The sequence below is a fragment of the Lissotriton vulgaris genome, chromosome 1_1 (assembly GCF_964263255.1).
Source record: "Lissotriton vulgaris chromosome 1_1, aLisVul1.2, whole genome shotgun sequence".
Classification (NCBI taxonomy): Eukaryota; Metazoa; Chordata; class Amphibia; order Caudata; family Salamandridae; genus Lissotriton; species Lissotriton vulgaris.
The window spans coordinates 1,054,701,340-1,054,714,449 of NC_141685.1; the positions used below are offsets into that span (position 1 = coordinate 1,054,701,340).

Below are 13,110 nucleotides of genomic sequence, written 5' to 3' on the forward strand. Positions count from 1 at the left end.
GTTAGAGAACATAGAACACGCAGATACCCTTGAAACATTACGGATCATTGACCACAAAGAATATATCCGTCGACAACACACAGAGGCGGATAGGTCGGGAGCATTGCTGGCCCGCCTAGTTCGGGAACACCCGGACATCCTTGTGATAACCAGGATTCGGACGCGGGACGGACACCTGGTGGATACGCAAACTGAGATCAACAGGGCGTTCCATGACCACTTGACTGCATTATATGCCCAGTCTACAGGCGTTGATCCGGGTCAAATTACTGCCTTTTTATCTGACCTCCCATTCCCAGTCCTGGATGCCGGAGCCCAAAAAGACCTTGAAGGCCCCATTACACAACATGAGATCAGGGTGGCCATCAGGTCTCTGAACCGTAAAAAGACGCCTGGCATGGACGGACTCCCGGTGGAGTTTTATGCGACCTACTCAGATACCCTGGTACCAGTCCTGGAGAACGTATACCGAACGGCATTGGTGGAAGGTCGTTTGCCTGACTCCACAATGCAGGCATTGGTTGTTTCGCTTCCTAAACCCGGGAGGGATAGTCTGGACATGGTAAATTATAGGCCGTTATCAATGCTCTCCACGGAATATAAAATACTCAGCAAAGCGATAGCTCTGAGACTGCAGGCACACCTCCCTACCCTGATCCATAGAGACCAATGTGGATTTCTTCCTGGTAGAAGCACCTCCATGAACACACGTCGCTTACACGCGCTCATGGCGTCCATTCCACCGAACCTCCCTAGAGCGGGTTGTATAGCCTTGGACCTCAAACAGGCTTTCGACTCTCTGACCTGGTCGTATATGTTCCAAAGTCTGGAGAAGTTTGGGCTCCCTGCCTCCCTTTTAGCATGGATCAGATTACTTTATACCGCTCCAACGGCACGGGCACGCACGAGGCGACATATCTCTGATGCATACGTGATCCATTGTAGCACTAGACAGGGATGTCCCCTGTCCCCGCTGCTTTTCGTGCTGGCCCTAGTACCCCTGGCCATAGCCCTGAGGACGAGGATGGCACGGAGTGGCATCCCTAGTGGAGGTGACCAACACCTGATATCGATCTACGCGGACGATATACTGCTGTTTTTCCGTGACCTTGAGACTGACCACGCCGCCATATATGAGACCTTCGAGAGGTTCTCTGCAATCTCGGGACTGGCCATAAATCCGGAGAAGTCAAGCGGCTTCTACTTCCGGGACACTCCGAACCCTGGTTCCATACCCTTTGGGGCCCACCTCATCCCGGTAGCTCCCACCACATTTAAATACTTGGGGATCCAGGTTTACAGACAGCAGGAGGACCAGATAGAGGGGAATGTCAAAAAAGCTATATCACGTCTCCGTGCCTCGGTGGGTTTCTGGACGACGTTACCATTATCGGTCATGGGTAGAATCGCGATCTCTAAAATGGTAATGCTCCCTCGTATGCTTTACTTCTTTGTTAACCTCCCGGTCCTTTTGCCACAGTCTATCTTTGACACTCTTAATTCGCTCCTAACCACTCTGATTTGGGGTGCGGGGAGAAGACGGATAGGGCTTCGTAAACTACAACTGGGGACCAGAGCCGATGGAATGGGGGCCCCAGATTTCAGGAGCTATTATTACACCAGCAAACTTCAATGGCTCTCCTACTGGACGGCTTGACGGAACCTACACAAAATAGGCTACACGGATGACAGACTGGGACGGGGAGAACTACATGTTCTGTTGCTCCCGAAGAGCCGCATACCTGCGGATTGCCATCCTCTCCTCCGCATAGCTTTAACATGCTGGCGGAAAGCTCTGACATACGCGTCCTCGGTTAAGGCGTACGCGGCTAACACTCCCCTGTTAGGTATCCCGACGCCGCAGGGCAGGCTCACGGACAGGACGCTTTGACCTTGGAGGGAGGCGGGTGTGGAGAATGTAGGAGACTTTTTCGGCGATGACCAAAAAAAAAAAGTGTGCTTGAAAGTCAGTCCGGTGTCCAGTCTCGCGGGACTGGACACCAAATTACCTGGACATCTACAGGAGTGATCTTGTTTGGGTGGTGGCATTTCGAGAATAGCTATATTGTTTTAATACAAGAAATACAGTTGTTTTTCTTTTGAAAATCCTTTAGTTAGAAGGGGGAGGCATCAATACCTTGAGCTTGGATTCCAGTATCTATAGCTTAAACATATCAAGCATCCATTTGTTTTAAAAACGAAGGGGTTTTCGCCCATGTGAAGTTCCCAGATTTGACTCAAACAAAACTCTATAGGATAACGTAGGTCATAATCCGAATGTTGCAAAAAGTTAGTGCCAACTGTGAAAGAGCTACAAAGAGGTTTGGAGGTTGTTTCTCAGCCCCAACAGGTGCTAACACTTTCTGGTTTTCATGGGTATTTTAATTCCAACTGTTTTATTTACTTACTTGTTGATTAAAATAATGTTATTTTCCAAAGTATAGCCCTGACTGGACATTGATGTGTTTGAGTGTAATTTACTGCATCACACTTAATTTGAGTTTCAAATCTCCTCGCCTTTCTGGAGTAATCCTTATCTGCTCATCCTCACTACCCTGCGAAAGGCACCTGAAGGGAGTAACTTGGCTGGCGAGCTCGAATACCCACATTTTGTGGTTTGGGACATCTGTGAAAAACAACAGTACCCACACTCAGAATTGACTGGCTCAGGACACTGAGAAAAGGCCTCACATAATAAAAGGTAATTCAAATAACGATAATAAATAATTTAGTTTATGAAAATATTTTTCCGTATTCATGGAATCTCCTCTTAATAGCTCAAAATACCTTTTATAGCCAGATGATGCTCTGAGTTTAAATGAAAAACAAACATTTTACATCTTTTTAAAGTCTGGTGTCTTGAGTCCTAATGGCCCCAGTGACACACTTACATTGTACATATGTAATGTACAGTACTGTTCTGGAGGACTGATTTTTATTGTCTTGCTTGATAGTGCAGCTGTAGGCCAGACAATTATGTGAGGACCACCAGGAGAGGGACTTTGGCTCCTCTCACATGTTGGGAGCCAGGAGTACATTCTTTGCTGGGGTAGAAGTTGTGTGCTTCCACAAAAAAGTGCCTGCCCTCCACACAGCTGTGATCAATTAGTTTATTTACCCAGCTGTCGAAGCTTGAACTTTAAGGGGCGCACACATGCCATTGTAATGATATTAAAGGTTCTTAGATATCTAGATGATCGGATATAAACCTTTATTTAGTAGTTAATTAAATCATTCAAATTTTGTAGAAACCTATAAATTACATTTTTTGCACACAATACTCATTTAAAAATTCAGAAAATAGCTTAAAACCATTGCAGTTTAAAAAGATAAGAAGCAGCAAGATAATAATAGCGAAAGTGCTAGGTGAATAATGCGGAGAATAAAAGTTGTGCGTATGTCAAATAGGCCCATCTTAAGCACCTTAGTTTGTAAGATCTTGACAGAGGGAGTGTCAGATAAAGTTGAGGGTTCAGCTCACTGTAGTTCGCCGCTGAAAATTGTCTGTGGAATTTTGTTTGTAATGTGAAAATGTCGTTTGTTGCTGAGTGGCTTTAAACAGTCTTCCGTAAAAGGCTTTTGAATGAGTTATTCAGCTACAAATGACCTATCATTTGTAAATCGATCAAGGTCTTCTGAATGACAATTTGAACCAAAGTTTCAATAGACTGGCCCTCTGTGCCAGTATTTGGTCTATAAGACCAAATTCTAATTGAACTTGTGATTTCCTGGTGGAGTTTAGAAGCCAAAGGATTTGGCAAAAAAACAATGATTGCTGCTGATTTAACCACCCCCCAAATTTAAGTTTGTCTGGGATTGTAGGCCGTATACTAGTGAGGGCAAGAACTTAGCTTTTATGACTTGCAAGAACAGCATTAATGAGAGCTCTGTAACGTTGATGCACCTTGGCATATGCCTGCTGCTATCCCTGTGACCTTTTTCTTCAAAGCTGAGGCCTGAAAATCAATGCCAAGATATTTGTGTGAATTAGTCTTATTGATAGTAAGATCTCCTAATTTCCATGACCAGGAGGGCCACTTGCGGGTCCCGGTGAAGTGACGATTTGTTTTTTTCTGGGTTAATTCTACCCCTTTGGTGTTACAGTAAGGAGACAGGTTATTTAGAGAGGATTCAGCCCAGTGACCGAGAAGTCCAATACTGCATCGTCAGCATATTGCGTAATATGTAGTAGTTGATCATAAAGCATAAAGGGCATTATTTTGAGTTTTCCAGGGCAGTTTCTATATCAGCAGTAAATATATTGAAAAGAGTTGGGGCCAGAGTGCAACCCTGCTTTAGCCATTTGCTGATGGATACTCGAGGATGTAGCGTAACGGTCAGAGCTGCTGACTTTGGGGCTGGGGATCTAGGGTTGAGTCTCTACATCCTGTGATTCTGGGCAAATCACTTTAAATTGCTGTGCCTATGGACAGTGACTGGATACCCTCAAGGATGATTAGCCATACTCTATAAATCCAAGTATGTATTGATTTATTTCCAAAGTGCCATCCCCTTGAGTTTGGCTCGATTCAGTTCTTAGAGTAAAGGGCAATATTGGCAATAAATGTTTTTGTCAGAAGGCCCAAATTGCTTAGCTTCTACCATAATCTATACCTATCGATATTGTTGAAGGCTCTTTTGTAATCAATAAACATGTGTGAAGGGCTTGTTGACTGTCCATGTTTTTGTGAATTAGGTGATCCAGTGCTATGATATTGTCAGTGTTTCCAGTGTTTTGACGGAAGCCAATTTAGAACCAAGGGATTATGTTTGCCTGAGAGGCCCAGTCTTGCAAATCTTGGAGGACCAACAAAGCAAATAATTTTGTGTCCACGTCAAACTGGGCTATCAACTGGCAATTCGCGGGATCGTCCTTACTCCCTTTTTTTGTGAATAGGGTCGATATACGACCGCTGCCAGGACTGAGGAACCAAGCTGCTTAAAAGGACATTGACAGATACACTGTTCATTGCTTTGATCCAGAATTATGGGTTTGCTTTAAAGATAACTGTAAGCAAGCTGTTCGGCCGTGTGGGGTCATTGCTCCGTTTCTTGACAATGATCTTCTCTAATGCTAAGTGCTTGATCCCCACAAGAATATACCATAAAACTGGCTTGGCTGAGTTAGTCATTTGAAGCATTGTTGGGGTTTGCTTGGTAGGTATAGATTGAGCATTTGAAGCATTGGAGTTAGTTCTATATGAACAGGAGATGTAAATTTCCCATATCGTGCTATGAAGTTGATTGGGCCTCCGTGGGTTTGATGTACCGGTAAACTGATTTACCCACTTCTAGAATTGGCGTCTATTGACAAACAAAATCAATTTGAATACGAAGATCCAAATTTGTTCATGTGCCGCTTGTTTAGCTTCCCAGACTAACTTCTTGTGTTGCTTCCGCAGTTAGCAGAGTTAGGTCTTACGTTGTTCTACACCTTGGGTTCCATTGCCAATTGATCGGGCTAATTTCGCTACAGTTTGGTTTTTGTTACACAGAATAACTGTGTACCTTGATGTCACCCCATTTGCGGGAGTGTCTGAAAAGTTACATTGTTTGCATATCATTTTACTTAGTTCAGAATGTAATCAGGCATACCACGCTTCCAAGTTAAAGAGCTTTAGGGTTTATTATCGAACATGTTGGAGTTGATGTAGTTTGTGCACTCTGCTCTGAAGCTGTTCCTCCAGGTCACCAGATGCTTTTCTACATTGAAGTACCAATTTAAGTGGTTTAAGCTCGGGGAGGCAAGGCTGTTTCTTAACTGTGTGTCACAAATTATCTAATAACCTTGAATATTTAACAGTATCTTTTCAGGAAAGTGATCACTTTCCAGCTGATGGTCTATCTGAAATACTACCAGCTGATTAAAGAGAGACAGTGATAGAAAGGTCTGGTCCAAAACAGCCCCGCATTTGGGGGCCAGATGCGTGGGGGCTGCTGGTTGCTCAAGGATATGGCGGCCATTCAAATCATATAGCCCAAGTTAATGCAGAGCTCAACTAAAGCGTCTCCTATTGCAATTCGTTGTTGAGGATGGAAAAGAGACGGGGTAATGTGCCAGATTAAATCCATTTGCTTGTGGATTCTAAGTTATTGCAAAAATCTAAAATATTTAATTTAAAGTCCCCTGTGACAATTAGCTCTGCTCCTGGTTTAGCAATAGTAGTGTCATGAAGGTAATTGCTGAGATGTCCCACTTTGGCTTTAAGAGTTTTTCTATCCACGTTTAGATGCATTCCAAACAGGAGGAGGTTCTATTTTTATTTGCAATCCTTTACAATTCAGCCTTTTGCGGCATAATATTCAAAGGCTCCCTGCTGATCATACTTTTTGGAAGCTGAGGCTACAAATGATTCATAGCCCGTCAATAGGATTGGTTCAGTGGGCTAAAGTTTCATGTAGACAAATGAGATCGAATTGCTGTAGAGATTCAAATGTATCTTTCTGCACTTTAATTTGATCCCAGCCAGCGATGTTCCAGGAACAAATCTTAAATGTCGTTAATTTCAATGCAAGGCTGGATATACTGGCTGGGCATTAACAATACTCAGGAATTCTCAATTGCAGAATGGGTGCTAACTCTTATTTCTTGGTTGGATTGCCCAGGGTTGCTGGGATCCAGGACCATTCCTATTGCCCTTTAGGAGGTGCGTGACTCAATGTACAGGAGTGACTACCGAGGTTGTCCAAAGCTCCATTGATCTCCTGTAATTCAGCCATGCTAGATCCCTCAGAGCAGAATATACTCCTGGGTTGTGAGCAGGGACTCGGGGAGCCTTTGACAGGTGGACACTAGTGGGGTCTCTACTTTCTTTTTTAATTAGTTTGATCAAGGGTGCGAGTGGTAGGTATTTGTGGGTGGTTTCAAAATAGCTGGGTATCTCTCTGGTTCGGGGTGCATTAGCTCTATTCCTTACAGTAGAAATGTCTCTTTTTGATCCAGAACAGAAACAGCTGCTCATTTGAGTTAGTTTGGTTGCCTCATTCAGTTCACCATCCTCCTATGACAGAAATGCCACTTTGCCGATTGACTGGGCAGCAAATTGAAAGTTAGTCTGTAGAGCCTATAGCAGCTTAAAAGTATTGTTACGATTAAGATAGTCTTGGGGACTTCTGTCACCCCAGTGAAGTTGCACAGGCATGATCTGTATTAGCCTCCATCCTGTCCCCGTTGTAAGTTTGGACTTTATGCACTTGGCATGGAACTGTGCGGTCGTAGGGTCCATCTGGTCAGCTGTAGTGGACAGTTTGAGCAGGACCACAGCTTTGTGGTGTGAGCTGACACCACAGCATTGTTTGCTGGACAATATTACTAACCCTAAGAAGTGTAAGATGTCATATCACTTTCTACAGTTGGCTTTGGTACTGGTCCATTACTTGGATGGGAGTACGAGCGCCTTACAATGCTCAGTAGACCCGTGGTTCTTGGCCAAGTAGGTGCATCTCTGAGAACTGATGACAAATTGCAGGCGGACGTGGAGGCTTGGGGGGCACTGCGCAAACTCGTCATAGGGATGAGGGGAGTGAGTCAGATGCAGGTGGCTCTGAGAATAAGAGTGAGGTGCCTCTCTTGGACAGGGGAAGTGGAGTGTAGGTTATATGGAGTGTGTACTTGGCTTTGGGGACTCTATTTAACGTTGAGTCAGACGTCACCTTGAGGTGCTTCATTGTGATTCATAGCTTGTATTAAGTCATATACCTATAATCTCCCAATGTTTAAGTGACTTATTATGGACCATGTACACGATTGTCTGTTCTGTGTTGGGAGAAAAATTATGAATAAATGTTTTAAAAAAAGAAATAGTATTGGGCATGCAACTTATATAATGGTTTTAACAGAATTACTGTGTTTTTTTGTATATCTGTGTCCTCCTGCTGTAGCCTCGCTCTATTAATTAATGGACGTTGGTTTTAAGGTTTGGCCTGATGGGCTTGGATGCCATGTGTTGGAGTGAGCGGCTCACCATTCCGAGGGACCTCTCTGAGTTATTGTAAGGCAATATAAGTCCACAGGTTGAATCTGTTTGATGTTGCTAGTCTGCAAATTATTCTGAATCTTTGTGGGCACGTGGGACTGAAGGCTGATACTTGGGGCTGGTGCATTTCTGTGGGGGCAAATTGTGGCACTCTTGGCCTCATCAGAGAGGGCCCTGGGGTAAGTGTAGGTGCTAGCTGCTTTGACTTCCTAAGTGTTCGGTAGATTGACTATGGGTGGCGAAACCGATGACTCAGATAATGCTAAGGCTGTGGAGAGTTGCAGATTTTGGGACAGCAGTAGAAACTCTTGAGTTTTCAGATTACTAACCTTAAGGCCAAACAATTAATGTTTGCATCGTGCTGGACTAGGGACAAAGAAAAGCTGACTTGATTTTCATGGAAAGTTGGCCTTGTCTTAGCTGTCACTGTGACTGATATTTTTTGCAAACAGCAGCTATAACTTTCACTTGGTTTTGGCAAGCGACACCACACCCTTCTTATTTAGATCGATAAGAGAAATAGTTTGCTGGGGTTAAGCTCTGGATGTAGCAGTCACATTTTTGCAGGGTGCTATCCTCAAGTTATCTATATGTTGGAGATGTAACACCTCGCTTGGATTGCCATCAGGCAGTAGATTTTCTGTGAGAAGTGGCAAATGGTCAATAGAAAATTCTATATTGGTGAGATCACCGACTGAGAGTGTAGAGATGGTTCAGTTTGTTTACCAGTTGACTTACAAGACGGCCCTCCTTCTCCTGGCGATAGGTCAGAATGCGTGGTGGGGCAAGAAAAAGCCTCAAATGGCCTACTATTATGCTTAGCCACAGTGATGACTACAATTATTTGTTTGAGTGCCAATGTTAGTTTTACTGAGGCGGCCAAACAACTTAATGCATTCAGGTAGAGGCTTCACTACTTTGAAATCACTTGTGATTGACTTGAGGATAGCGGTAACCTCTTCTACTTTAGATATATTTGTTTGACACAAATCAATTGCGGTGGAGGTACGGCTGCTTGAGTTTTACTGATTAAGACATTCAGACCTTGACGTTTTACAACAATCCCTTCCACGTGAGAATGGAGATCGAAAATGGCCCTTATCTGCACTTCCATGATCAATTTTTGCCTGGAGAGGGCTGAAATCAATATATGTAATGCTGGGGAGGAGCCTAGCGACGAACGAAGATGGCCGCATAAGCTCTCGGCTCCGTCGACCTCCGCCTGTCGCTTGGAGATCCTGACATATTTCCTGCTTTCGCGCCTCACCCCCGTGCGGGGTAATCTTTGCTGACACTGGCGGTGTGGTCCCGAGAACTTTCCCACCCGGATTGGCGGAGTTGTGCCGTGTGAAAGACCTTGGCCTAAAGTCGCCTGTAAGCCGGGACCTCGATTGCTGACCCAGCCGGGTTACAGTGCAACAGCGACGGCTGGGTGCCCCAGACGCGGTCCGGACGATTAACCTGGAGTGTTTCTCAAACCTGTATTGGTGAGGTGCCTGCGGTCCTGTACACACTGCGGAGGTGTACGTATCCTGAAGGTGGCTGATAGGTCGGGGGTCCCCTTCCCGGCGGCTGGCCCCCTCGCCGGGTTGGTGCCCCCGCCCGAGAGGCCCCGTCACTGCTCGGAAGTGCGCCTCCAATCCCCGCCTGCCCGACCCGCACTTCGGTCCCCGGGATAATCGGGTGCTCCGAAGGGCATTCAAATGGCTGGAGCTGACCGAGTGGAGGCGGTGCGGGGTAATACAGAGCCGTCTTTGAGGACCGTGATGGCTGCCATTAGGGAGCTACGATCCTTCATGGCCTCCACCCTCCAGAAGACGATCGCGGATGTCACCGAAACTGCCCGATCGTGCAAGGACCCTGACCTGCCTGGTGCCCCTAAGCTGGCTGTTTTATCTACGCTATTCCCGGTACCTACGAATCGAGACTCCCTTCATGTCGACTCGAAGCCTCGCAATTATCGCCTGGAACACAATGTGCTAGTGGACCTGTTGTCCCGGAGAGACGCCCGCCATTATCGGCGCATCCGTCCACGGACGTGTTTGTGGTCTTCTCTTCTCCTGAGCCTACGGCTAATATGACCCGGCGGATGCTGCGAACATTACTCGATTGTTTTGACTTTGCCCTGAGTTTGAGATCGACATGGTCGTATTTTGGCTGGAAGACGGCAAGTGTCATGGCGGCTGTGGATCGTGACGGACTGAGGTGCTTGATCGGACTCCCTATGCAGGTTCACAGACTGGCTGGGACTTTGATTTTTCCGGTATACGTGCTGGTGCAGTGGGCTGAACTCATTGTGAACATTCGAAGGGGTCAAGGGTGAGACTGCTGTAGATCTCTACTTTAGGGGTGCGTGAAGTTCTGGGGATCCGCCATTTTGTTGCTTACGGGTGATGGGGCGGTGTCGGACGCCTTCCCTGGGTTTTATTTTCAATAACTTGCTTATATAATCGCTAGACTTAGGACTGGGGATGTGCGTGGCAGGAGGGGGTAAGGGGACCGAGGGCAAATGTGATTTTTCTCCTCCTCCGTCTTTTTTCCTTTTCTTATTTTTTTCTTTTTCTATCTTTATATATTTCCCTTTTCTTGCTATATTTCGGGTTTTTGGAAGCTGGGCGATAGGCACGCTGCTAGGGGGGTAGGCCGTAGCCATCTGCAGGGGTGCAGGGTGGGGGGGGATGGGGTATTATTGTTTTTCCGTTTTTTGTTTCTATGGCCTCCTTTTTCTTCATAAGTTTAACTGGATTGTCTGTTCTTTTTCCTTCTTTCTGGGTTCTGGGATCGGTACAGTAAATCACCTGATTTTGAATTCTTGACGTTGGGCCGTGGGTTTCGCTTATAAGTGTTCCTCGCTTTGCCTCTCCATGTACGGGCAATAACCGGGTGTGCTTAGTGTTTGATTGCATGCGTATACTGGTTGCCCGCCTTAAAGATGCCGATAGATATGTTGGATTTGCTTGCTCACGCGCCCGATTGTTTTATATGATCTAGATTCTGTGCCTGTTCCCTCCTTTCTTTCTCGTTTTCTGCTCTTTTTGTTATTATATTGAAATTCATTCCTTCTAACGGTAAATATCCTGTTTTTAAAATTTTGAATTAACCTCACTCATCCTGTGCAAAGATTTGTGTGTGCTGAAACAGTTCTGGTCTCTAATCCTGCTGCCGTGCCTCCGGGATGTTCGGCTGAATAGCTGTGTGCACCCTGTTTTATAAATAAAGGTTTTCAAAAAATGAAAAAGAAAAAATATATATGTAATGCTGCAGAAAATTAATACCAATTGGAAGAATCATTATTTACATATTTTGAGCTATTGATTTTGACCTTAGATTACAAGAGATCATTCCATGGTTCGTTGGTGCTGAAATCTATAAGCTCCTCATCTGTGACGTAGTAAGGGCTCATGGTGGCCTCAGAATCAGGAGCCAAAAGTATCTTATTAGACAGGTTTAATTTAACTGCACTGGGGGTGAGGTCCATCATCCGCTTTGGGTCTCCTTGATGGTTAGATGGCAGTAGCGGAGAAAGTGATCACATTGTAAATGGTATGAGTAACGATAACCTTGTAGCAGGACTGAAACTGAATCAAGCTGAGGTCGCTGTGCGGGATCATAGACAGTTGGCTTTGCACTGTTTCTTCGTCTGGGAGTATTTTTCCTGTTTAGATGGGGCCCGTCCTTTAAGTTCCCTTTGTTCCTTCTTCTCATACACATGCCCTTGCTTTTTGAAGCATTGGAATTATGCATGATGGGCATCATAGCTTTGTAGCTATGATAAAAGTGTGAGGTTATGAAGCAGAGATAAAACAAAGAATTTACAAGAGTGTTCCCAAAGGGAGCAGTACACTAACAGGTCTTTCTATGTTGCACCTTCGGGGAGTTTAACACTTTACTGTGTCTTCCTTTAGGCGGCATCACCTAACTCTAAGCGATTCACCCTAGGGCTGCAAGGGGGGACTTTAATTACGCAATAAGACTAATGTAAACAGATGGCGTTGGTAAACAAGAGTGATCCGTTGGGCCACTCATGTCCTAGACTCCAACCCCTTGCGTTGCTTACACAATCATAAAGCATGCAATGTATGCACAAGATTTCCTTTTATGGTCCTGTAGAATATGCAAGGTTGTGGGCACTCTCCTTACCACCGGGCATATAAGGTGCCTTGCTTGCCGCAGTGGTGCAGTATTGGCATAGGCTGTGTGTGCAATGTGGGCAAAGTGGACTGTGCAAATAATGTAGCAGTTCAGGGGGACCGGGTCACACAGGATCTATACTTCCACAGTGGGTGCGCAGGCTCCTCATGCAAGCTCAAGACGCATCAGCCTAAAGCCGGCCACCTCCGTGCAGTGCAGGGAGCCTAGTGCTCTTACACCCATGCTGCCACTGCTGCTGACCGCCGCTTAATGTCCACCGCTTATCGTGTATTGTGCCACCATGGCCAACCTATGGGAGTTTTCCCCTCTCCAATCCTACTGCCTAGTTGTCAAGGACCGGGGCCACCCGGGACCATCCATCCGCTGCCGATTGTCGCTGCCTGCTGCCGCCACAATCTCCACCTTCCTCCTTTGTCTTTACCTAGATAATTTATGGTGCTTTTCTCTGGCAACAGCTCAGATAGGAGGAGGCAGTCATTAACATACATGGAGTTTTAGGACTGGCTTGATGGTGCAAGCCTGACCTATTGGCATTGCTAATGCTTGTTATTATTTGAATGAGTTGAATCCAGAGGCTTAAAAGTGTGAACACAGGCTCAACCGAGAACTAAGGAACGGTTTTAAAACATAACGAGGCACACTTTTTATTACAAGAAGTGTGTAAAAGTAGGCTTATTTTCTGTTGAAGCCTAAATTTTATATTTAAATCGATTTACTCTGGGAGTTAGAAATTACAATGTTAATAAAGTGGTATTTCAGTGCTTACATTCTATAGTATTTGGATTCATTTTGTGTAAATGTACGTTAAACTTTCAAAATGGCATCATAATGCCACATAATGTTGCAGAATTTGCCTTTCCTTGCTGTATTATTTTGTCTAAATTGCTGTTATGATCTGATCCTCCAGTTCCATACAGTTACAATAAACATGGTATAACCAGCTGGCATCACCCAGCTTCAAGAAGGGTGGGATTATAAGGGA

At 45.2% G+C, this 13,110-nt stretch overlaps 1 protein-coding gene across 1 annotated transcript in view; it reads right to left on the minus strand.

The window, feature by feature from the left end:
- Positions 1 to 13,110, minus strand: part of LOC147748527 (uncharacterized) — a 567,546-nt gene that overhangs the window by 261,549 nt on the left and 292,887 nt on the right. The gene's annotated exons all lie outside the window — the stretch shown is intronic.